This window comes from Festucalex cinctus, chromosome 3, assembly GCF_051991245.1.
Source record: "Festucalex cinctus isolate MCC-2025b chromosome 3, RoL_Fcin_1.0, whole genome shotgun sequence".
Taxonomy (NCBI): domain Eukaryota; kingdom Metazoa; phylum Chordata; class Actinopteri; order Syngnathiformes; family Syngnathidae; genus Festucalex; species Festucalex cinctus.
In genome coordinates, this window is record NC_135413.1 from 9,343,108 (window position 1) to 9,370,248 (window position 27,141).

Consider the following 27,141-nt stretch of genomic DNA (forward strand, 5'->3'; position numbering starts at 1 on the left):
AAAATGGAAACGTACATACGTTTGGATCGGTGTGAAGCCAGTGAACAATTTGAGTGGTGGAAACTAAAAGAATATTCATAAATGACTTAGTTATCACACTTAGAATGAGTGTACATTTTTTGTACAAAATACCGTTTGTGGGGTATTTTTTTTTATTTTTATATAAGCCTCAAGGGCTAGGTGGCGCTGTATTTATAACTGAATGTTGTCATAGAGATACCTTCAGGCCTTGATTATAAGCATACATGTCAAGTGTGGGATTTTTTTTTGGAGCATGTACCGTGGAGTTATTAAGCATATCCTTCATTCACGATATTGCTTTTAATGTCCATAGAGGCTATCAAAAATAAATAAAAATATATATATGTTTGGATAAGTCTGATGCCAGTGAACATTTTGAGTGGTGGAAACTAAAAAAATATTCATAAATGACTTAGTTATCACACTTAGAATGAGTGTACATTTTTTGTACAAAATACCGTATGTGGGGTATTTTTTTTTCATGCCTCAAGGGCTAGGTGGCGCTGCATATATAACTGAATGTTGTCATAGAGATACCTTCAGGCCTTGACGATAAACATACATGTCAAGTTTGGGATTTTTTGGAGCATGTACCGGGGAGTTATTAAGCATATCCTTTTTCAGTGCGAAACACAAATTTTGATGCCCCGCCCTCACCATATAGTATTTCCGAAAGTCAAGATTTTTCCGTCTGTTGTTGGCTCAGGTCTTGGCATGGTCCAGGTCAAGTCATAAGTCAGTCGGATAAAACGTGTAGGAGAAGTGGGCAAAAGTATGCCCCCTGAAAATGTGCAAAAATCGTCAAAAATGGGACATTCAAAAATTCGTAGCTCACTTCCTGTTCATTTTAGCATATGGGTACAAGAGACTTTTTTGTAGGTCTTGGGCTCCCTCATACACCTAAAAATATTCGTCGTTCTTGCTTAAACGTACAACCGGGGCTGCTTCGTTAAAAATTTCGAGGGGGCGCTATTGAGTCATTTTTTTAAAAATAGCACAATCAACAATAAAATATTGTTCATTTTACCAGGCCAGATGTGTGTGCCAAGTTTCATGAGTTTCTGCGCATGTTTAGACCCTCAAAACTGGCGTTGTTTTCTTGGCGAACAGTGCTTAGCCACGCCCACAGCGATTCGCGAAAACTCACAAACTTCGTGTTGTGACATCATGAAGGCCGAAACCCTCATCTGAGCAAATATGAGGTTGGTCCAGGTAACGTGTTTGGAGAAAAAATGTACAAGAAAATTCGTAAGAAAAAAAATTGCCACTAGGTGGCGCTATCAGTAAGATGAAATATAAGTTCGTAGATGTCTTTAGGGCTGGACTCTCATCAAATGTGTGAAATTTTGAGAAGATAGGATCATCTCGGTCAAGTTCATGCAGCTTTTATTGTCACGAAAAATCTTCAGACTTTGCGGCACCGTAGCGGCCACGCCCTTTGGCGAAAAGTTACAATATTCGGTGTGGGGCATGATCAACATCTTAAGGCTTTTCTGACCAACTTTCAACTGGATCCCTTCAACGGGCTCAGCGCAGTAGCTAAAAACGTAAAGTATGACATTTATTGTCACCACTAGGTGGCGCTATATGTATAACTGAATTTTATCATATAGATGTTTTCAGGCCGTGACTATTACGTTGCCTGAGAAGTTTGAGATTTTTTGGAGCTTGAACATGGGAGTTATTAAGCATTTGCTCTTTCTGGACAAATGAAATTTTAAAGACAATATTTGATGCCCCGCCCCCATCATATAGTATTTCGAAAAGGCAAGACTTTTTGCCCAGTTGTTCTCTCAGGTCTTGAGATGATAAATGCCAAGTTTGATGTGAATTGGATGAAAAATGTTTGCAGAGGGGGAAAAAGCATGACCACAGTGAATGTGCCAAAATAGGCCAAAATTGGACATAAAAAAATTCATAGCTCATTTCCTGTACATTTTAGCTACATGGTCCCAATAGACTTTTTTGTGCGTCTCGGGGTGCTACACGTGCCTGCCAATTTTCGTTGCTCTAGCTCAAACGTGCCAGGCTTGGTTTTTATTTTTCTACGCTAGGGGGCGCTATAGAGTCGCGTTGTTATGACGACTTCATAATATCAAATTTTTCGCCGGGCCTGAGGAGTGTGCAAAGTTCGGTGAGTTTTCGTGAATGTTTAGGTACCCAAAATCGCGATCGTTTACGGAGAAGAAGAAGAAGAAGAAGAAGAATAACTAGAGCTGCGAGCAGCTATAAAGGGCCCTCGCAGCCCGGGCCATGTTGGAGTCCTTGCACGTTGGGGTACTTGCACATTAGGGTACTGGCACGTTGGGGTACTGGCATATTGGAAGCAAAATTTCTTTGAAAATGGCATAATAAACGTTTACATGTAGAATATTTTTTTTGCCAGTGTGTATCAAGCTCAACGGGTTTTGGGGATTGTTAAGACCTGCAAAAATCTGCGTCCTTTTTTATTTTTAGGCAATGAGTTGCCCTGATTGGTATTTTTTGTAAAAGTGTATATATACATCATCGCTCGTTGTACTCATTGCACAATGTTACTTTTATTGTCCAAAGGGCCAATCAAAAATGAATAAAACAAAATGGAAACGTACATACGTTTGGATCGGTGTGAAGCCAGTGAACAATTTGAGTGGTGGAAACTAAAAGAATATTCATAAATGACTTAGTTATCACACTTAGAATGAGTTTACATTTTTTGTACAAAATACCGTATGTGGGTTTTTTTTTTTTTATATAAGCCTCAAGGGCTAGGTGGCGCTGTATTTATAACTGAATGTTGTCATCGAGATACCTTCAGGCCTTGATTATAAGCATACATGTCAAGTGTGGGATTTTTTTTGGAGCATGTACCGTGGAGTTATTAAGCATATCCTTCATTCACGATATTGCTTTTAATGTCCACAGAGGCTATCAAAAATAAATAAAAATATATATATGTTTGGATAAGTCTGATGCCAGTGAACATTTTGAGTGGTGGAAACTAAAAGAATATTCATAAATGACTTAGTTATCACACTTAGAATGAGTTTACATTTTTTGTACAAAATACCGTATGTGGGGTATTTTTTTTTTATGCCTCAAGGGCTAGGTGGCGCTGCATATATAACTGAATGTTGTCATAGAGATAGCTTCAGGCCTTGACGATAAACATACATGTCAAGGTTGGGATTTTTTGGAGCATGTACCGGGGAGTTATTAAGCATATCCTTTTTCAGTGCGAAACACAAATTTTGATGCCCCGCCTTCATCATATAGTATTTCGAAAGGTCAAGCTTTTTCCCCCTGTCGTTGGCTCAGGTCTTGACATGGTCCAGGTCAAGTCTTAACTCAGTCAGATGAAACGTGTAGGAGAAGTGGGCAAAAGTCTGCCCCCTGTGAATGTGCAAAAATAGTCAAAAATGGGACATTCAAAAATTCGTAGCTAACTTCCTGTTCATTTTAGCATATGGGTCCAAGAGACTTTTTTTGTAGGTCTTGGGCTCCCTCATACACCTAAAAATATTCGTCGTTCTTGCTTAAACGTACAACCGGGGCTGCTTCGTTAAAAATTTCTAGGGGGCGCTATTGAGTCATTTTTGTAAAAATAGCACAATCAACAATAAAATATTGCTAATTTTACCAGGCCAGATGTGTGTGCCAAGTTTCATGAGTTTCTGTGCATGTTTCGACCCTCAAAACTGGCGTTGTTTTCTTGGCGAACAGCGCTTAGCCACACCCACAGCAATTCGCGAAAACTCACAAACTTCGTGTTGTGACATCATGAAGGCCGAAACCCTCATCTGAGCAAATATGAGGTAGGTCCAGTTAACGTGTTTGGAGAAAAACGGAGAAGAAAATTCGTAAGAAAAAAAATTGCCACTAGGTGGCGCTATCAGTTAGATGAAATATAAGTCAGTAGATGTCTTTAGGGCTGGACTCTCATCAAATGTGTGAAATTTTGAGAAGATAGGATCATCTCGGTCAAGTTAATGCAGCTTTTATTTTCACGAAAAATCTTCAGACTTTGCGTCACCGTAGCGGCCACGCCCTTTGGCGAAAAGTTACAATATTCGGTGTGGGGCATGATCAACATCTTAAGGCTTTTCTGACCAATTTTCAAATGGATCCCTTCAACAAGCTCAGCACAGTAGCTAAAAACGTAAAGTATGACATTTATTGTAACCACTAGGTGGCGCTATATGTATAACTGAATTTTATCATATAGATGTTTTCAGGCCGTGACTATTACGTTGCCTGAGAAGTTTGAGATTTTTTGGAGCTTGAACATTGGGAGTTATTAAGCATTTGCTCTTTCTGGACAAATGAAATTTTAAAGGCAATATTTGATGCCCCGCCCCCGTCATATAGTATTTCAAAAAGGTAAGATGTTTTGCCCAGTTGTTCTCTCAGGTCTTGAGATGATAAATGCCAAGTTTGAAGTCAATTGGATGAAAAATGTTTGCAAAGGGGGAAAAAGCATGACCACAGTGAATGTGCCAAAATAGGCCAAAATTGGACATTAAAAAATTCATAGCTCACTTCCTGTACATTTTAGCTACATGGTCCCAATAGACTTTTTTGTGCGTCTCGGGGTGCTACACGTGCCTGCCAATTTTTGTTGCTCTATCTCAAACGTGCCGGGCTTGGTTTTTATTTTTCTACGCTAGGGGGCGCTATCGAGTCGCATTGTTATGACGACTTAATAATATCAAATTTTTCGCCGGGCCTGAGGAGTGTGCAAAGTTCGGTGAGTTTTCGTGAATGTTTAGGTACCCAAAATCGCGATCGTTTGCGGAGAATAAAGAATAATAATAATAACTAGAGCTGCGAGCAGCTATAAAGGGCCCTCGCAGCCCGGGCCACGTTGGAGTCCTTGCACGTTGGGGTACTTGCACGTTAGGGTACTGGCACGTTGGGGTACTGGCATATTGGAAGCAAAATTTCTTTGAAAATGGCATAATAAACGTTTACATGTAGAATATTTTTTTTGCCAGTGTGTGTCAAGCTCAACGGGTTTTGGTGATTGTTAAGACCTGCAAAAATCAGCGTCCTTATTTATTTTTAGGCAACGAGTTGCCCTGATTGGTATTTTTTGTAAAAGTGTATATATACATCATCGCTCGTTGTACTCATTGCACAATGTTACTTTTATTGTCCAAAGGGGCAATCAAAAATGAATAAAACAAAATGGAAACGTACATACGTTTGGATCGGTGTGAAGCCAGTGAACAATTTGAGTGGTGGAAACTAAAAGAATATTCATAAATGACTTAGTCATCACACTTAGAATGAGTTTACATTTTTTGTGCAAAATACCGTATGTGGGTTTCTTTTTTTTTATATAAGCCTCAAGGGCTAGGTGGCGCTGTATTTATAACTGAATGTTGTCATCGAGATACCTTCAGGCCTTGATTATAAGCATACATGTCAAGTGTGGGATTTTTTTTGGAGCATGTACCGTGGAGTTATTAAGCATATCCTTCATTCACGATATTGCTTTTAATGTCCACAGAGGCTATCAAAAATAAAAAAATATATATATATGTTTGGATAAGTCTGATGCCAGTGAACATTTTGAGTGGTGGAAACTAAAAGAATATTCATAAATGACTTAGTTATCACACTTAGAATGAGTTTACATTTTTTGTACAAAATACCGTATGTGGGGTATTTTTTTTTATGCCTCAAGGGCTAGGTGGCGCTGCATATATAACTGAATGTTGTCATAGAGATAGCTTCAGGCCTTGACGATAAACATACATGTCAAGTTTGGGATTTTTTGGAGCATGTACCGGGGAGTTATCAAGCATATCCTTTTTCATTGCGAAACACACATTTTGATGCCCCGCCCTCATCATATAGTATTTCGAAAAGTCAAAATTTTTCCCCCTGTCGTTGGCTCAGGTCTTGACATGGTCCAGGCCAAGTCTTAACTCAGTCGGATGAAACGTGTAGGAGAAGTGGGCAAAAGTCTGCCCCCTGTGAATGTGCAAAAATCGTCAAAAATGGGACATTCAAAAATTCGTAGCTCACTTCCTGTTCATTTTAGCATATGGGTACAAGAAACTTTTTTGTAGGTCTTGAGCTCCCTCATACACCTAAAAATATTCGTCGTTCTTGCTTAAACGTACAACCGGGGCTGCTTCGTTAAAAATTTCAAGGGGGCGCTATTGAGTCATTTTTTTAAAAATAGCACAATCAACAATAAAATATTGCTCATTTTACCAGGCCAGATGTGTGTGCCAAGTTTCAGGAGTTTCTGTGCATGTTTAGACCCTCAAAACTCGCGTTGTTTTCTTGGCTAACAGCGCTTAGCCACGCCCACAGCAATTCGCGAAAACTCACAAACTTCGTGTTGTGACATCATGAAGGCCGAAACCCTCATCTGAGCAAATATGAGGTAGGTCCAGTTAACGTGTTTGGAGAAAAACGTAGAAGAAAATTCGTAAGAAAAAAAATTGCCAGTAGGTGGCGCTATCAGTAAGATGAAATATAAGTTTGTAGATGTCTTTAGGGCTGGACTCTCATCAATTGTGTAAAATTTTGAGAAGATAGCATCATCTCGGTCAAGTTAATGCAGCTTTTGTTGTCACGAGAAATCTTCAGACTTTGCGGCACCGTAGCGGCCACGCCCTTTGGCGAAAAGTTACAATATTCGGTGTGGGGCATGATCAACATCTTAAGGCTTTTCTGACCAATTTTCAACTGGATCCCTTCAACGAGCTCAGCACAGTAGCTAAAAACGTAAAGTATGACAATTATTGTTACCACTAGGTGGCGCTACATGGATAACTGAATTTTATCATATAGATGTTTTCAGGCCGTGACTATTAAGTTGCCTGATAAGTTTGAGATTTTTTGGAGCTTAAACATGGGAGTTATTAAGCATTTGCTCTTTCTGGACAAATGAAATTTTAAAGGCAATATTTGATGCCCCGCCCCCGTCATATAGTATTTCGAAAAGGCAAGATTTTTTCCCCAGTTGTTCTCTCAGGTCTTGAGATGATAAATGCCAAGTTTGAAGTCAATTGGATGAAAAATGTTTGCAAAGGGGGAAAAAGCATGACCACAGTGAATGTGCCAAAATAGGCCAAAATTGGACATTAAAAAATTCATAGCTCACTTCCTGTACATTTTAGCTACATGGTCCCAATAGACTTTTTTGTGCGTCTCGGGGTGCTACACGTGCCTGCCAATTTTCGTTGCTCTAGCTCAAACATGCCGGGCTTGGTTTTTATTTTTCTATGCTAGGGGGCGCTATAGAGTCGCGTTGTTATGACGACTTCATAATATCAAATTTTTCGCCGGACCTGAGGAGTGTGCAAAGTTTGGTGAGTTTTCGTAAATGTTTAGGTACCCAAAATCGTGATCGTTTACGGAGAAGAAGAAGAAGAAGAAGAATAATAATAATAATAATAATAATAATCCGATCGAAAAACAATAGGGACCTCGCAGCGGTAGCTGCTCGGGCCCTAATAATAATAATAATAATAATAATAATAATAATAATAATAATAATAATTTTTACAAAAACAATAGGGACCTCGCAGCGGTCGCTGCTCGGGCCCTAATAATAATAATAATTCTTACAAAAACAAGAGGGACCTCGCAGCGGTCGCTGCTCGGGCCCTAATAACTAGAGCTGCGAGCAGCTATAAAGGGCCCTCGCAGCCCGGGCCACGTTGGGGTCCTTGCACGTTGGGGTACTTGCACGTTAGGGTACTGGCACGTTGGGGTACAGGCATATTGGAAGCAAAATTTCTTTGAAAATGGCATAATAAACGTTTACATGTAGAATATTTTTTTTGCCAGTGTCTGTCAAGCTCAATGGGTTTTGGTGATTGTTAAGACCTGCAAAAATCAGCGTCCTTATTTATTTTTAGGCAATGAGTTGCCCTGATTGGTATTTTTTGTAAAAGTGTATATATACATCATCGCTCGTTGTACTCATTGCACAATGTTACTTTTATTGTCCAAAGGGGCAATCAAAAATGAATAAAACAAAATGGAAACGTACATACGTTTGGATCGGTGTGAAGCCAGTGAACAATTTGAGTGGTGGAAACTAAAAGAATATTCATAAATGACTTAGTTATAACACTTAGAATGAGTTTACATTTTTTGTACAAAATACCGTATGTGTTTTTTTTTTTTATATAAGCCTCAAGGGCTAGGTGGCGCTGTATTTATAACTGAATGTTGTCATCGAGATACCTTCAGGCCTTGATTATAGGCATACATGTAAAGTGTGGGATTTTTTTTGGCGCATGTACCGTGGAGTTATTAAGCATATCCTTCATTCACGATATTGCTTTTAATGTCCACAGAGGCTATCAAAAATAAATAAAAATATATATATGTTTGGATAAGTCTGATGCCAGTGAACATTTTGAGTGGTGGAAACTAAAAGAATATTCATAAATGACTTAGTTATCACACTTAGAATGAGTTTACATTTTTTGTACAAAATACCGTATGTGGGGTATTTTTTTTTTATGCCTCAAGGGCTAGGTGACGCTGCACATATAACTGAATGTTGTCATTGAGATAGCTTCAGGCCTTGACGATAAACATACATGTCAAGTTTGGGATTTTTTGGAGCATGTACCGGGGAGTTATGAAGCATATCCTTTTTCAGTGCGAAACACAAAATTTGATGCCCCGCCTTCATCATATAGTATTTCGAAAAGTCAAGATTTTTCCCCCTGTCGTTGGCTCAGGTCTTGACATGGTCCAGGTCAAGTCTTAACTCAGTCAGATGAAACGTGTAGGAGAAGTGGGCAAAAGTCTGCCCCCTGTGAATGTGCAAAAATCGTCAAAAATGGGACATTCAAAAATTCGTAGCTCACTTCCTGTTCATTTTAGCATATGGGTCCAAGAGACTTTTTTGTAGGTCTTTGGCTCCCTCATACACCTAAAAATTTTCGTAGATCTTGCTTAAACGTACAATCGGGGCTACTTCGTTAAAAATTTCTAGGGGGCGCTATTGAGTCATTTTTGTAAAAATAGGACAATACATGATAAAATATTGCTCATTTTGCCAGGCCAGATATGTGTGCCAAGTTTCATGAGTTTCTGCGCATGTTTAGACCCTCAAAACTGGCGTTGTTTTCTTGGCGAACAGTGCTTAGCCACGCCCACAGCGATTCGCGAAAACTCACAAACTTCGTGTTGTGACATCATGAAAGCCGAATCCCTCATCTGAGCAAATATGAGGTAGGTCCAGTTCACGTGTTTGGAGAAAAAACGTAGAAGAAAATTCGTAAGAAAAAAAATTGCCACTAGTTGGCGCTATCAGTAAGATGAAATATAAGTTCATAGATGTCTTTAGGGCTGGACTCTCATCAAATGTGTGAAATTTTGAGAAGATAGGATCATCTCGGTCAAGTTCATGCAGCTTTTATTGTCACGAAAAATCTTTAGACTTTGCGGCACCGTAGCGGCCACGCCATTTGGCGAAAAGTTACAATATTCGGTGTGGGGCATGATCAACATCTTAAGGCTTTTCTGACCAATTTTCAACTGGATCCCTTCAACGAGCTCAGCACAGTAGCTAAAAACGTAAAGTATGACATTTATTGTAACCACTAGGTGGCGCTATATGTAGAACTGAATTTTGTCATATAGATGTTTTCAGGCCGTGTCGATTACGTTGCCTGAGAAGTTTGAGAATTTTTGGAGCTTATACATGGGAGTTATTCAGCATTTGCTCTTTCTGGACAAATGAAATTTTAAAGGCAATATTTGATGCCCCGCCCCCGTCATATAGTATTTCGAAAAGGCAAGACTTTTTGCCCAGCTGTTCTCTTAGGTCTTGAGATGAAAAATGCCAAGTTTGAAGTCAATGGGATGAAAAATTTTTGCATAGGGGGAAAAAGCATGACCACAGTGAATGTGCCAAAATAGGCCAAAATTGGACATTAAAAAATTCATAGCTCACTTCCTGTACATTTTAGCTATATGGTCCCAATAGACTTTTTTGTGCGTCTCGGGGTGCTACACGTGCCTACCAATTTTCGTTGCTCTAGCTCAAACGTGCCGGGCTTGGTTTTTATTTTTCTATGCTAGGGGGCGCTATAGAGTCGCGTTGTTATAACGACTTCATAATATCAAATTTTTCGCCGGACCTGAGGAGTGTGCAAAGTTCGGTGAGTTTTCGTGAATATTTAGGTACCCAAAATCGCGATTGTTTGCGGAGAATAAAGAATAATAATAATAATAATAACTAGAGCTGCGAGCAGCTATAAAGGGCCCTCGCAGCCCGGGCCACGTTGGGGTCCTTGCACGTTGGGGTACTTGCACGTTGGGGTACTGGCACGTTGGGGTACTGGCATATTGGAAGCAAAATTTCTTTGAAAATGGCATAATAAACGTTTACATGTAGAATATTTTTTTTGCCAGTGTCTGTCAAGCTCAACGGATTTTGGTGATTGTTAAGACCTGCAAAAATCAGCGTTCTTATTTATTTTTAGGCAATGAGTTGCCCTGATTGGTATTTTTTTGTAAAAGTGTATATACACATCATCGCTCGTTGTACTCATTGCACAATGTTTACTTTTATTGTCCAAAGGGGCAATCAAAAATGAATAAAACAAAATGGAAACGTACATACGTTTGGATCGTGTGAAGCCAGTGAACAATTTGAGTGGTGGAAACTAAAAGAATATTCATAAATGACTTAGTTATCACACTTAGAATGAGTGTACATTTTTTGTACAAAATACCGTATGTGGGGTATTTTTTAAATTTTTTTATATAAGCCTCAACGGCTAGGTGGCGCTGTATTTATAACTGAATGTTGTCATAGAGATACCTTCAGGCCTTGATTATAAGCATACATGTCAAGTGTGGGATTTTTTTTGGAGCATGTACCGTGGAGTTATTAAGCATATCCTTCATTCACGATATTGCTTTTAATGTCCATAGAGGCTATCAAAAATAAATAAAAATATATATATGTTTGGATAAGTCTGATGCCAGTGAACATTTTGAGTGGTGGAAACTAAAAGAATATTCATAAATGACTTCGTTATCACACTTAGAATGAGTGTACATTTTTTGTACAAAATACCGTATGTGGGGTATTTTTTTTTCATGCCTCAAGGGCTAGGTGGCGCTGCATATATAACTGAATGTTGTCATAGAGATAACTTCAGGCCTTGACGATAAACATACATGTCAAGTTTGGGATTTTTTGGAGCATGTACCGGGGAGTTATCAAGCATATCCTTTTTCATTGCGAAACACAAATTTTGATGCCCCGCCTTCATCATATAGTATTTCGAAAGGTCAAGATTTTTCCCCCTGTCGTTGGCTCAGGTCTTGACATGGTCCAGGTCAAGTCTTAACTCAGTCAGATGAAACGTGTAGGAGAAGTGGGCAAAAGTCTGCCCCCTGTGAATGTGCAAAAATTGTCAAAAATGGGACATTCAAAAATTCGTAGCTCATTTCCTGTTCATTTTAGCATAAGGGTCCGAGAGACTTTTTTGTAGGTCTTGGGCTCCCTCATACACCTAAAAATATTCGTCGTTCTTGCTTAAACGTACAACCGGGGCTGCTTCGTTAAAAATTTCGAGGGGGCGCTATTGAGTCATTTTTGTAAAAATAGCACAATCAACAATAAAATATTGCTCATTTTACCAGGCCAGATGTGTGTGCCAAGTTTCAGGAGTTTCTGTGCATGTTTAGACCCTCAAAACTGGCGTTGTTTTCTTGGCGAACAGCGCTTAGCCACACCCACAGCAATTCGCGAAAACTCACAAACTTCGTGTTGTGACATCATGAAGGCCGAAACCCTCATCTGAGCAAATATGAGGTAGGTCCAGTTAACGTGTTTGGAGAAAAACGTAGAAGAAAATTCTTTAAAAAAAAATTGCCACTAGGTGGCGCTATCAGTTAGATGAAATATAAGTCAGTAGATGTCTTTAGGGCTGGACTCTCATCAAATGTGTGAAATTTTGAGAAGATAGGATCATCTCGGTCAAGTTAATGCAGCTTTTATTTTCACGAAAGATCTTCAGACTTTGCGTCACCGTAGCGGCCACGCCCTTTGGCGAAAAGTTACAATATTCGGTGTGGGGCATGATCAACATCTTAAGGCTTTTCTGACCAATTTTCAAATGGATCCCTTCAACGAGCTCAGCACAGTAGCTAAAAACGTAAAGTATGACATTTATTGTTACCACTAGGTGGCGCTATATGTATAACTGAATTTTATCATATAGATGTTTTCAGGCCGTGACTATTACATTGCCTGAGAAGTTTGAGATTTTTTGGAGCTTGAACATGGGAGTTATTAAGCATTTGCTCTTTCTGGACAAATGAAATTTTAAAGGCAATATTTGATGCCCCGCCCCCGTCATATAGTATTTCAAAAAAGCAAGATATTTTGCCCAGTTGTTCTCTCAGGTCTTGAGATGATAAATGCCAAGTTTGAAGTCAATTGGATGAAAAATGTTTGCAAAGGGGGAAAAAGCATGACCACAGTGAATGTGCCAAAATAGGCCAAAATTGGACATAAAAAAATTCATAGCTCACTTCCTGTACATTTTAGCTACATGGTCCCAATAGACTTTTTTGTGCGTCTCGGGGTGCTACAGGTGCCTGCCAATTTTTGTTGCTCTAGCTCAAACGTGCCGGGCTTGGTTTTTATTTTTCTACGCTAGGGGGCGCTATCGAGTCGCATTGTTATGACGACTTAATAATATCAAATTTTTCGCCGGGCCTGAGGAGTCTGCAAAGTTCGGTGAGTTTTCGTGAATGTTTAGGTACCCAAAATCGCGATCGTTTGCGGAGAATAAAGAAGAAGAATAATAATAATAATAATAATAATAATAATAATTTTTACAAAAACAATAGGGACCTCGCAGCGGTCGCTGCTCGGGCCCTAATAATAATAATAATAATAATAATAATCCGATCGAAAAACAATAGGGACCTCGCAGCGGTAGCTGCTCGGGCCCTAATAATAATAATCCGATCGAAAAACAATAGGGACCTCGCAGCGGTAGCTGCTCGGGCCCTAACTAGAGCTGCGAGCAGCTATAAAGGGCCCTCGCAACCCGTGCCACGTTGGGGTATTTGCACGTCGGGGTACTCGCACGTTAGGGTACTGTTTCATAAGAAACCGTCTAAATTGTAAATGTTTTGCCATGCTTTTTGTGTTTGTTCACATTGCTATGGAATGCTTTATCGAGGTATTCGGCTGATAGGTATGCCTCCCAATATTCACACATCTAGCTGAATCATATAAAAAAAAAATTCTTTGCAAACAATGCATCGCTACAGCAAAGGCGTGCCACGTTGGGGTACTTGCACGTCGGGGTACTGGCACGTTGGGGTACTGTCAAATAGGACAAGGACCATCTAAAATGTTTTTGACAAGCCTTGTGTGTGCAAAGTTTAATCAAAACGCAAAATATGGTGCGCAATTCCCAAAATAAATTCAAAATGGCGGACTTCCTTTTAGGTTTAGCATACGGCTACAGAATACTTTTTGTAGGTCTTAAGCTAATAGGTATGCCTCCCAGTTTTCACAAATCTAGGTCAAGTCATCTTTAGTTGTGTATCGCTTGAATCATACAATTGGAAATGCTCCATAAAAATGCATAGAGGGCGCTATTGAGCACAACGTTGGGTTACTTGCACGTCAGGGTACTGGAACGTTGGGGTACTGTTACATGGAACAAGGACCATTTAAAATGTTAGTTTTTTCCATGCCTTGTCTGTGCAAAGTTTAATGAAGAAGGCCAAAAATTATGTATAATTCCCAAAATAAAATCAAAATAGCGGACTTCCTCTTTGGTTTGGCAAATGGCTACATAATACTTTTTTGTAGGTCTAGCATAATCATACAATCGGAAATGCTTCATAAAAATGTCTAGAGGGCGCTATTTATTGCAAATTGCACAATAAATCTCTGAAAATTCATGTTCATGACAAGTCTGATGTGTTTGCAAAGTTTCATGAGTTTTCATGTGTATAAAAAAAAAAAAAAGCAGCACTTGACAACTGTTACATGGAACAAGGACCATTTAAAATGTTAGTTTTTTCCATGCCTTTTCTGTGCAAAGTTGAATGAAAAAGGCCAAAAATGATGTATAATTCCCAAAATAAAATCAAAATAGCGGACTTCCTCTTTGGTTTGGCAAATGGCTACATAATACTTTTTTGTAGGTCTAGCTAGCATAATCATACAATCGGAAATGCTTCATAAAAATGTCTAGAGGGCGCTATTTATTGCAAATTGCACAATAAATCTCTGAAAATTCATGTTCATGACAAGTCTGATGTGTTTGCAAAGTTTCATGAGTTTTCATGTGTATAAAAAAAAAAAAAAGCAGCACTTGACAACTGTTACATGGAACAAGGACCATTTAAAATGTTAGTTTTTTCCATGCCTTGTCTGTGCAAAGTTGAATGAAAAAGGCCAAAAATGATGTATAATTCCCAAAATAAAATCAAAATAGCGGACTTCCTCTTTGGTTTGGCAAATGGCTACATAATACTTTTTTGTAGGTCTAGCATAATCATACAATCGGAAATGCTTCATAAAAAGGTCTAGAGGGCGCTATTTATTGCAAATTGCACAATAAATCTCTGAAAATTCATGTTCATGACAAGTCTGATGTGTTTGCAAAGTTCCATGAGTTTTCATGTGTATAAAAAAAAAAAAAGCAGCACTTGACAAACAATGCATTGCTATGGCAACAGCGTGTTACAAAATAAAAAACTTTCGATTACTTTGCATCTTAAACATCTTAAGATGAAACACACCAAGTTTGAAGACAGTCGGATAAATTTTGTAGGAGGGGTTCGTTAAAATATGACCCCTGAAAGTTTTTCCTTGCCCGGTTGGAGGGTTAGATCAGGGGATGTCGCAACTTGTTTGTGGTTAAGTGCTACAGAAGTAAATGTGTCTTAACAACCTCATGATTGAATGTGTTTTCAATTCTCTAGGATGTGATTGGATTGTATCAATTAAATGTTCTTATAACTGATTCAGTGAGTAGTAAAAATAGTGTGTCAAGTATAATGACATGAAATATAAGGAATACAAAAAACAAAACAAGAACCCTCTAAATTACACATTTTGTTCCAGGCTTTATGTGCGTGCATAGTTTGAGTATACACCTAGGTTTAGGCCAGGAGTGTTCAAACCTTTTGCAAAGAGGGCCGGGTATGGTAAGGTGAAAATGTGTGGGGCCTAATCAACCATTTAGTTTAGCCTGACATAATTTTTTTACATGCATATGTAAATATATATATGTGGACAAATGTGTACATATGTCTACAAATTTTTGTAGCTCGAGCTGCTTCGTCCAACTGGGAACGCTGCATTAAGAAGGATTTTTTTTTCCTTTGCCAACAGTGCATGCCATGACAACAGCGTGCGACGAAATAAAAAGCTTTCAATAACTTTTCATCGTCAACATCTTAAGATGAATCACACCAAGTTTGAAGATGATCGGATAAAGTCTGTAGGAGGAGTTCGTTAAAATAAGACCCCTATGAAATGGCCAAAAAAATGGCAACATGTTCCAAAGTAAATCAAAATGGCAGACTTCCTGTTAGGTTTAGCATATGGTTCAAAAAGAGTTTTTTGTACCTCGAGGGCTGTTACATATGTCTTCAAATTTTGGTCACTCTAGGTGAAACGTACAGCCGGAAATGCTTCATTAAGTAAAAATTTTGAAATGCAAAATTTGATGCCCTGCCTCTGGCGGACTTCCTGTTAGGTTTAGCATATGGCACCAACAGGCTTTTTTGTAGATCATAGTCTGTTACATATGTGTACCAATTTTCGTAGCTCTAGATTAAACGTATAACCGGCAATACTTCAGATGAAACATGCCAAAGAATGAAGACAATCTGATAAGTTTTGTAGAAAATATGAGGCCTATAAAAGGCCCCCAAAAAATGGCTACAAATAGCAAAGTAAATCAAAATGCCGGACTTCCTGTTTGGCTTAGCATATGGTTCTAAAAGACTTTTTTGTACATCGTGGGCTCTTATGTATGCCTCCAAATTATCATTGCGCTAGGTGAAAGGTACAACCGGGAATGCTTCGTTAAAGAGGAGTTTTTTAGCTCAAAAAGTGATGCCCGGCCCTTGCGGGACTTCCTGTTGGGTTTAGCACAAAGCAGCAAGAGACTTTTTTGTACATCGTGGGCTGTTACATATGTCTACAAATTTTCGTAGCTCTAGCTGCTTCGTACAACTGAGAATTCTTCATTAAGAAGAATTTTTTTCCTTTGCAAACAAGTGCATGCCACGACAACAGCGTGCAGCGAAATAAAAAGCTTTCAATAACTTTTCATCTTCAACATCTTAAGATGAATCACACCAAGTTTGAAGATGATCGGATAAACTCTGTAAGAGGAGTTCGTTAAAATAGGACCCCTATGAAATGGCCAAAAAAATGGGAACACGTTCCAAAGTAAATCAAAATGGTGGACTTTCTGTTAGGTTTAGCATATGGTTCAAAAAGAGTTTTTTGTACCTTGAGGGCTGTTACATATGTCTTTAAATTTTGGTAACTCTAGGTGAAACGTACAGCCGGGAATGCTTCATTAAGTAAGAATTTTGAAACTCAAAATTTGATGCCCCGCCTCTGGCGGACTTCCTGTTGGGTTTAGCATATGGCACCAACAGACTTTTTTGTAGGTCATAGTCTGTTACATATGTGTACCAATTTTCGTAGCTCTAGGTTAAACATACAACCGGCAATACTACGTTTAGTAAGAGTTTTGAAACTCTAAATTTGATGCCCCACCGCCGTCATATAGTATGTCGAAAACTTTAGATTTTTTACCATGGTGTTGTCCCAGGTCTTGAGATGGTACATCCCAAGTTTGAAGTCAATTGGATTACCCGTGTAGGAGAAGCAGGCAAAAGTATGACCCCTGTAAATGTGCAAAAATTGGCCAAAATTGGACATTTAAATACTCATATCTCACTTCCTGTCTATTTTAGGGTACACACATCAAAGAGGTTTTTGTTCATCTGGATGTGCTACAGGTGCCACACAATTTTCATAGCCGTCGGACAATCGTAGCGGGCCAGGGATCTGTTTAACCTATGTAGGTGGCGCTATGGAGCCATTTTTCTGTTATCACCTATGGCGACTTTAAAATATCAAATTTTTCGCCAGGCCTGACGTGTGTGTAAAGTTTGGTGAGTTTTCGTTCACGTTTAGTGTCTCAAAAATGTGATTGTTTGCGGAAAAGAATAATAACAAATAAAAAGAAGAAGAACTAGAGCTGCGAGCAGCTATAAAGGGCCCTCGCAACCCGGGCCACGTTGGGGTACTTGCGCGTCGGGGTACTGGCACGTTGGGGTACTGTCAAATAGGACAAGGACCATCTAAAATGTTTTTGACAAGCCTTGTGTGTGCAAAGTTTAATCAAAACGCAAAATATGGTGCGCAATTCCCAAAATAAATTCAAAATGGCGGACTTCCTTTTAGGTTTAGCATACGGCTACAGAATACTTTTTGTAGGTCTTAAGCTAATAGGTATGCCTCCCAGTTTTCACAAATCTAGGTCAAGTCATCTTTAGTTGTGTATCGCTTGAATCATACAATTGGAAATGCTCCATAAAAATGCATAGAGGGCGCTATTGAGCACAACGTTGGGTTACTTGCACGTCGGGGTACTGGCACGTTGGGGTACTGTTACATGGAACAAGGACCATTTAACTCATTCACTGCCTTTGACAAGTATACTTGTCAATTGTATTTTTTAGAGCGGTGCTAAATGGGGGAGAATCTGAGCATGCTCCACTGTAAATATCAAACTTGGAAACAACTTTACTGATGCCCAACCACCGGTAGATGACATCATTGCCCCATTTTATAGGAAATAAACACAGTTTCAGAGTCCATGGGAGAAATGGCTGTATTTTGGCAAACCTACATTTTTCTGCTGTCAATTATAAAAGAACGGGACGGGACAAAAAGTAGGGAGTCTATTCTGTTATTTGGTAGATTCAAATTATCATAGCGCTAGGTGAAACGTACAACCGGGAATGCTTCGTTAAAGAGGAGTTTTTTAGCTCAAAATGTGATGCCCGGCCCCTGGGGGACTTCCTGTTGGGTTTAGCACATGGCACCAAAAGACTTTTTTTGTACATCCTGGGCTGTTACATATGTCTACAATTTTTCGTCGTTCTAGCTGCTTCGTACAACTGGGAATGCTTCATTAAGAAGGATTTTTTTCCTTTGCAAAAAGTGCATGCCACGACAACAGCGTGTGATGAAATAAAAAACTTTCAATAACTTTTCATTTTCAACATCTTAAGATGAATCACACCAAGTTTGAAGATGATCGGATAAACTCTGTAGGAGGAGTTTGTTAAAATATGACCCCTATGAAATGGCCAAAAAAAATGGCAACACATTCCAAAGTAAATCAAAATGGCGGACACCCTGTTAGGTTTAGCATATGGTTCAAAAAGAGTTTTTTGTACCTCGAGGGCTGTTATATACCTCTACAAATGTTGGTAACTCTAGGTGAAACGTACAGCCGGGTATGCTTTGTTAAAGAGGAGTTTTTTAGCTCAAAATGTGATGCCCGGCCCCTGGGGGACTTCCTGTTGGGTTTAGCACAGGGCACCAAGAGACTTTTTTGTACATCTTGGGCTGTTACATATGTCTACAAATTTTCGTAGCTCTAGCTGCTTCGTACAAATGGGAATGCTTCTTTAAGGATATTTTTTTTCCTTTAAAAACAGTGCATGCCATAACAACAGCGTGCGACGAAATACAAAGCTTTCAATAACTTTTCATCTTCAACATCTTAAGATGAATCACACCAAGTTTGAAGATGATCGGATAAACACTGTAGGAGGAGTTCGTTAAAATAAGACCCCAATGAAATGGCCAAAAAAATGGCAACACGTTCCAAAATAAATCAAAATGGTGGACTTCCTGTTAGGTTTAGCATATGGTTCAAAAAGAGTTTTTTGTAGGTCATAGCCTGTTACATATGTGTACCAATTTTCGTAGCTCTAGATTAAACGTACAACCGGCAATGCTTCGTGAAGTAAGAATTTTTAAACTCTAAATTTGATGCGCCGCCGCCGTCATATAGTATATCAAAAACTTTTCATTTTTCACAATGATGTTGTCCCAGGTGTTGAGATGGTACATCCCAAGTTTGAAGTCAATCGGGTTAACCGTGTAGGAGAAGCGGGCAAAAGTATGACCCCTGTAAATGTGCAAAAATTGGCAAAAATTGGACATTTAAATACTCATACCTCACTTTCTGTCTATTTTAGGGTACACACTTCAAAGAGGTTTTTGTTCATTGGGATGTGCTACAGGTGCCACACAATTTTCATAGCCGTCGGACAATCGTAGCGGGACAGGGATCCGTTTAACCTATGTAGGGGGCGCTAAGGAGCCATTTTTCTGTTATCATGTATGGCGACTTTAAAATATCAAATTTTTCGCCAGGCCTGATGTGCGTGTAAAGTTTGGTGAGTTTTCGGTCACGTTTAGTGTCTCAAAAATGCGATTGTTTGCGGAGAAGAATAATAAGAATAAGAATAATAATAATAAGAAGAATTCCTACAAAAACAATAGGGCCTCGCAGCGGCACCGCCGCCGCCGCTGCTCGGGCCCTAACTAGAGCTGCGAGCAGCTATAAAGGGCCCTCGCAACCTGGGCCACGTTGGGGTACTTGCACGTCGGGGTACTGGCACGTTGGGGTACTGTCAAATCGGACAAGGACCATCTAAAATGTTTTTGACAAGCTTTGTGAGTGCAAAAGGCCAAAGATGGTGTGCAATTCCCAAAATAAATTCAAAATGGCGGACTTCCTTTTAGGTTTAGCATACGGCTACAGAATACTTTTTGTAGGTCTTAAGCTAATAGGTATGCCTCCCAGTTTTCAAAAATCTAGGTCAAGTCATCTTTCGTTGTGTATCGCTTGAATCATACAATTGGAAATGCTCCATAAAAATGCATAGAGGGCGCTATTGAGCACAACGTTGGGTTACTTGCACGTCAGGGTACTGGCACGTTGGGGTACTGTTACATGGAACAAGGACCATTTAAAATGTTAGTTTTTCCCATGCCTTGTCTGTGCAAAGTTCTATGAAAGAGGCCAAAAATGATGTATAATTCCCAAAATAAAATCAAAATAGCGGACTTCCTCTTTGGTTTGGCAAATGGCTACATAATACTTTTTTGTAGGTATTAGGCTGATAGGGGTCTGTCCTAATTTTCACAAATCTAGCAGAATCATACAATCGGAAATACTTCATAAAAATGTCTAGAGGGCGCTATTTATTGCAAATTGCACAATAAATCTCTAAAAATTCATGTTCATGACAAGTCTGATGTGTTTGCAAAGTTTCATGAGTTTTCAGACATGTATAGATAAAAAAACAAAGCAGCACTTTACTTGGCAAACAATGCATCGCTATAGCAGCAGCGTGCGACAAAATAAAAAACTTTCGATAACTTTGCATCTTAAACATCTTAAGATGAAACACACCAAGTTTGAAGACGGTCGGATGAACTTTGTACGAGGAGTTCGTTAAAATATGACCCCTGAAAAAGGCCACAAAAAATGGCAACAAATCCCATCGTAAATCAAAATGGCAGACTTCCTGTTTGGTTTAGCACATGGTTCCAAGAGACTTTTTTGTACATCGTGGGCTCTTATGTATGCCTGCAAATTATCATCGCGCTAGGTGAAACGTACAACCGGGAATGCTTCGTTAAAGAGGAGTTTTCTAGCTCAAAATGTGATGCCCGGCCCCTGGGGGACTTCCTGTTGGGTTTAGCACATGGCACGAAGAGACTTTTTTGTACATTGTGGGCTGTTACATATGTCTACAAATTTTTGTAGCTCTAGCTACTTCGTACAACTGGGAATGCTTCATTAAGAAGGATTTTTTTCCTTTGCAAAAAGTGCATGCCACGACAACAGCGTGCGACGAAATAAAGAGCTTTCAATAACTTTTCATCCTCAACATCTTAAGATGAGTCACACCAAGTTTGAAGATGATCGGATAAACTCTGTAGGAGGAGTTCGTTAAAATATGACCCCTATGAAATGGCCCAAAAAATGGCAACACATTCCAAAGTAAATCAAAATGGCGGACGTCCTGTTAGGTTTAGCATATGGTTCAAAAAGAGTTTTTTGTACCTCGAGGGCTGTTATATACCTCTACAAATTTTGGTAACTCTAGGTGAAACGTACAGCCGGGTATGCTTTGTTAAAGAGGAGTTTTTTAGCTCAAAATGTGATGCCCGGCCCCTGGGGGACTTCCTGTTGGGTTTAGCACAGGGCACCAAGAGACTTTTTTGTACATCTTGGGCTGTTACATATGTCTACAAATTTTCGTAGCTCTCGCTGCTTCGTATAAATGGGAATGCTTCTTTAAGGATATTTTTTTTCCTTTGCAAACAGTGCATGCCATGACAACAGCGTGTGACGAACTACAAAGCTTTCAATAACTTTCCATCTTCAACATCTTAAGATGAATTCACACCAAGTTTGAAGATGATCGGATAAACACTGTAGGAGGAGTTCGTTAAAATAAGACCCCAATGAAATGGCCAAAAAAATGGCAACACGTTCCAAAATAAATCAAAATGGTGGACTTCCTGTTAGGTTTAGCATATGGTTCAAAAAGAGTTTTTTGTAGGTCATAGCCTGTTACATATGTGTACCAATTTTCGTAGCTCTAGATTAAACGTACAACCGGCAATGCTTCGTGAAGTAAGAATTTTTAAACTCTAAATTTGATGCGCCACCGCCGTCATATAGCATATCAAAAACTTTTCATTTTTCACAATGATGTTGTCCCAGGTGTTGAGATGGTACATCCCAAGTTTGAAGTCAATCGGGTTAACCGTGTAGGAGAAGCGGGCAAAAGTATGACCCCTGTAAATGTGCAAAAATTGGCAAAAATTGTACATTTAAATACTCATACCTCACTTTCTGTCTATTTTAGGGTACACACTTCAAAGAGGTTTTTGTTCATTGGGATGTGCTACAGGTGCCACACAATTTTCATAGCCGTCGGACAATCGTAGCGGGACAGGGATCCGTTTAACCTATGTAGGGGGCGCTAAGGAGCCATTTTTCTGTTATCATGTATGGCGACTTTAAAATATCAAATTTTTCGCCAGGCCTGATGTGCGTGTAAAGTTTGGTGAGTTTTCGGTCACGTTTAGTGTCTCAAAAATGCGATTGTTTGCGGAGAAGAATAATAATAAGAATAATAATAATAAGAAGAATTCCTACAAAAACAATAGGGCCTCGCAGCGGCACCGCCGCCGCCGCTGCTCGGGCCCTAACTAGAGCTGCGAGCAGCTATAAAGGGCCCTCGCAACCCGGGCCACGTTGGGGTATATGCAAGTCGGGGGACTTGCACGTTGGGGTACTGTCAAATAGACAAGGACCATGGAAAATAGAAATGCATTTGCCGTGCCTTGTGTGTAAAAAGGTGCAGTAAAAGGCCAAAAATGATGCACAATTCCCAAAATAAATTCAAAAGTGTGGACTTTCTGATGTGTGTGCAAAGTTTCATGAAAAGTCGCTCGTTTGATATTCAAAACCAGCATCTGTTTATTTGAAAACATTGCATGGCACAGAGATGGTGTGTGATCAAATAAAAAGCTTTTTGATGACTCTTAATGTGGTGTCGCTGTGCAACACATATGTATTCATGACATAGTGAAGTATTGTGACAGTTTTGTAGGGTCCAGCAAACAGTAAATGTGTGACAGTTATTCAAGAAAAAATGTAGCTTTGAAGCAGGCTAACCAATGACATCATCTAAAGGGGAAAAAAGCACATGAGCAAGCATAGGTATAAGTAGAGGAGAAAAAGAGATGAAAGAAGTGCGAGAGATGGAACAGGAGAGGAATGCAGCTGTTTATGTATAGCTGTTGTAACAGGACAGATTAAATAACACTTTAACCTGGGGTTAACAGCGCCCTAGGACAGATAAACTCTTTAGTGTAAAAGTTTTCTGGGACAGATGAATCCCTTGGGGTCAAAGAGTTTGGGTTAGCACATAGTCTGTCTTAGGATAATGTACCTCCATGGATGAATTAGTCCTAGGACGCTTTGACCTGCGGGCTAAAAGTTCAGGGGGGTTAACCTGTCCTGTTATATTGTGATCATCGTCTTCGTGCATGTCCTCAGTGGCTTCTTCTGTCTGTGTGGCAGCATTTGATACATCTGTAGAACAAAAAAGAATGAAGAATCATGTTAGATCTGTGAAGTTTGGTTGTCTTAGGTGTAGTTTACAGAACAGTCGTGTGCATATTTTTAGCATGGTAGTGTCTTAATACAAATGCATATTATGTAATGCACTGTATATGGATATTACAGACGTAATATTTGACAGTGATCTTATATTCATAGTTTTTGCCCGTTAATAAATAATATAGCTAGTAAGTAATAAGACACGCAAAAATGGTATAGTTGAATCCTCTGGGTCAAAAAGCAATGTTTTAGGATTGTGTGATGAAATGATGAATAAAAGTAAGGATACGACAGGTACATAAATGGTTATGTAAGTGTAAAATTTGGCATGGTGTGTCCAGATACATGCAGGATAAGTATAAAATATTATGGTGTGTGATTGATTTTTTCTTAGTAAAAATTAGTATTGTAAAGGTCATGTCACAGTATGTCCAAAAAAATTTTTTTTTTAAATCTATGGTATAGAAACATCATAATCAGGGGCAAAGACATAAACATAATAATAGTAATTAATAATGATAGAATTTAAATACAATCTTTTCCATGAATATGTCAGTTATTTTGAGAAGATACAGAAAAAAAAGAACTTTGAAGTGTCTATCAGTGGATGAAAGAGGGCAAGATCACAGCATAGCTACATGATATCAGTCACATTTGAAAGTAATCAAGTGTAGTATGTATTCACATTATATACATTGAGAAATTGAGGCTCAATAATCAGTCAGTGTTTTAGTTAACAGTCCAATGTTACCTTCAAGATATTCCTAACAGAAAAAAAGGAACGTGCATTAACAAAAAAATGTAAAAATGTCCATTGTCAAACATGTCATTCATTATACACAATGTGTAGGATGGGGATGCTTGCTGTGTTAGTGTTTGTGTGTCTTCCATGTCATATAGCTTACCATCACGGACAAATGCATCACATGCATCCTTTATATCCAATGCAGTCTGGAGTTCTTTCACAAGCTTGGTTTTGAAGTCTATCTGTTTTTCAAGTGCTCGATTGACTCGAGTCACATGGACTAGTTGGTTCATTTGGGAATGAAGATCAAGGCTGCGCTGGTATAAGTCGTTGCGACTGAAAGCATGATCAATGCATGCATACTGTAATGACAAAGAATTCAATGAAAATCAGTCATGTTAGATTCCATGATTCTAAATAGCAGAGGTAACGTGTTGGTGCAAAACGTTGTGGTCGTGTTGCATGTTACTCAATGGCTGTGTGTGTCAAAACGAGTTTATTTGAAAGAATATACAAATATATACACACGGACATATATATTTATACAGTATAACAGTACCGCATGTATTGGTTTTAAGGAAAGAGTTGAAAAGCAGTGTTCAGAAAAAAGCATAAGACGCACAAAGTACCATTTCACTACATGTAATAAGTTGTCAAGTAGACATGTGAATTAAGTGGTTAAGATAGTGGCTACTGTGCAAGTAAGCTTCAATTGTCTCTAAAAGGTTAGCATATGTGTTCTACATGATATCAATGGCTAGACGTGCTCGTGGAGAAACATTACAAACAGAAAAACACACTAAAGGTGCCTTTAACAAACCTGTTAATAAATGAGAACTTAATACATATATGTATGGCATACTGTATATGATTGAGAAAGTTGTCCTGTTTAGTTTATGTATTGTATACTTACGGAAAAAAGTTGGCAATCTTTGCGTATGGAGATGATTAGAGGGTCTTTATCAAAAGAGAATTTGCTTGGTGATTTGTTCATGTTCTGTAGAAAAGCAAAGGAGTAGAAATAAATACAGTATCATACTTCATAAACATACAAGAAATTTGTAGCTGTATTAACCATTGTTGGTATTTGAAGTGATAATTTAGGAATAGAAGTGTAGTGATTGCAGAATTTATAGAGTGCTTACCTTGTATGACTTTGTAGATGGAAATGTCTTTTGTTGAAAGAGCTCTTTGTTGTCTACTATATATGCAAGGACAAGCATAAGTAGGTGTGGTTATGAAGTACTTGACCATTGAAATAAAGCAGTGGTATCAAATGTATGGACCGTGGTTTGGCTCAGGCCTGCAAAGGGGTTTAATGTGGCACAAGAGATAATCTTGTAAGGTACAAAAAATAATAATAATATAATAGGTATGCCTCTGAGTTTTCACAAATCTAGGTCAAGTCAAGTCATCTTTAGTTATTTCGCGCTTGAATCATCCAATCGGAAATGCTCCATAAAAAATGTATAGAGGGTGCGATTTATTGCAAATTGCACAAGAAATCTCTAAAAATTCATGTTAATGACAAGTCTGATGTGTGTGCAAAGTTTCACGAGTTTTCACACATGTATAGATAAAAAAACAACAAGCAGCACTTTACTTGGCAACCAATGCATCGCTATAGCAGCAGCGTGCGACAAAATAAAAAACTTTCGATAAATTTGCATCTTAAACATCTTAAGATGAAACACACCAAGTTTGAACACGGTCGGATGAATTTTGTAGGAGGAGTTAAAATATGACCCCTAAAAAAGGCCCCAAAAAAAGGCTACAAATCCCATCATAAATCAAAATGGCGGACTTCCTGTTTGGTTTAGCACATGGTTCCAAGAGACTTTTTTGTACATCGTGGGCTCTTATGTATGCCTCTAAATTATCATAGCGCTAGGTGAAACGTACAACCGGGAATGCTTCGTTAAAGAGGAGTTTTTTAGCTCAAAATGTGATGCCCGGCCCCTACGGGACTTCCTGTTGGGTTTAGCACATGGCACCAAGAGACTTTTTTGTACATCGTGGGCTGTTACATTTGTCTCCAAATTTTCGTAGCTCTAGCTGCTTCGTACAACTGGGAATGCTTCATTAAGAAGGAATTTTTTCCTTTGCAAACTGTGCATGCCACGGCAACAGCGTGCGACAAAATAAAAAGCTTTCAATAACTTTTCATCTTCAACATCTTAAGATGAATCACACCAAGTTTGGAGATGATCGGATAAACTCTGTAGGAGGAGTTCGTTAAAATAAGACCCCTATGAAATGGCCCAAAAAATGGCAACACGTTCCAAAGTAAATCAAAATGGCGGACTTCCTGTTCGGTTTAGCATATGGTTCAAAAAGAGTTTTTTGTACCTTGAGGGCTGTTACATATGTCTTCAAATATTGGTAACTCTAGGTGAAATGTACAGCCGGGAATGCTTCATTAAGTTAGAATTTTGAAACACAAAATTTGATGCCTCGCCTCTGGCGGACTTCCTGTTAGGTTTAGCATATGGCACCAACAGGCTTTTTTGTAGATCATAGTCTGTTACATATGTGTACCAATTTTCGTAGCTCTAGATTAAACGTACCACCGGCAATGCTTCGTTAAGTAAGAATTTTGAAACTGTAAATTTGATGCCCCGCCACCGTCATATAGTATGTCAAAAACTTTAGATTTTTTACCATGATGTTGTCCCAGGTGTTGAGATGGTACAGCCCAAGTTTGAAGTCAATCGGGTTAACCGTGTAGGAGAAGCGGGCAAAAGTATGACCCCTGTAAATGTGCAAAAATGGGCCAAAATTGGACATTCAAATACTCATACCTCACTTCCTGTCTATTTTAGGGTACACATATCAAAGAGGTTTTTGTTCATCTGGATGTGCTACAGGTGCCACACAATTTTCGTAGCCATAGGACAATCGTAGCGGGACAGGGATCCGTTAAACCTATGTAGGTGGCGCTACAGAGCCATTTTTCTGTTATCATGTATGGCGACTTTAAAATATCAAATTTTTCGCCAGACCCGATCTGCGTGTAAAGTTTGGTGAGTTTTCGTTCATGTTTAGTGCCTCAAAAATGTGGTTGTTTGCGGAAAAGAATAATAACAAAGAAAAAGAAGAAGAAGAATAACTAGAGCTGCGAGCAGCTATAAAGGGCCCTCGCAACCCGGGCCACGTTGGGGTATT

The 27,141-nt window shown here is 39.0% G+C and overlaps 1 long non-coding RNA gene across 2 annotated transcripts; it reads right to left on the bottom strand.

Moving 5' to 3' along the window:
* Nucleotides 1–22,612: 22,612 nt before the first annotated feature.
* On the bottom strand, nucleotides 22,613–25,454 carry LOC144016748 (uncharacterized). 2 transcript variants are annotated; one of them, XR_013282992.1, is made up of 4 exons: nucleotides 25,052–25,454; nucleotides 24,890–24,973; nucleotides 24,137–24,338; nucleotides 22,613–23,204 (listed from the first exon to the last, which is right to left on the bottom strand). It is a non-coding gene; the product is annotated as an uncharacterized LOC144016748 (long non-coding RNA). The 2 variants fall into 2 exon arrangements; XR_013282991.1 differs by having other exon boundaries at nucleotides 24,890–25,454.
* Between the last annotated feature and the right edge of the window lie 1,687 nt (nucleotides 25,455–27,141).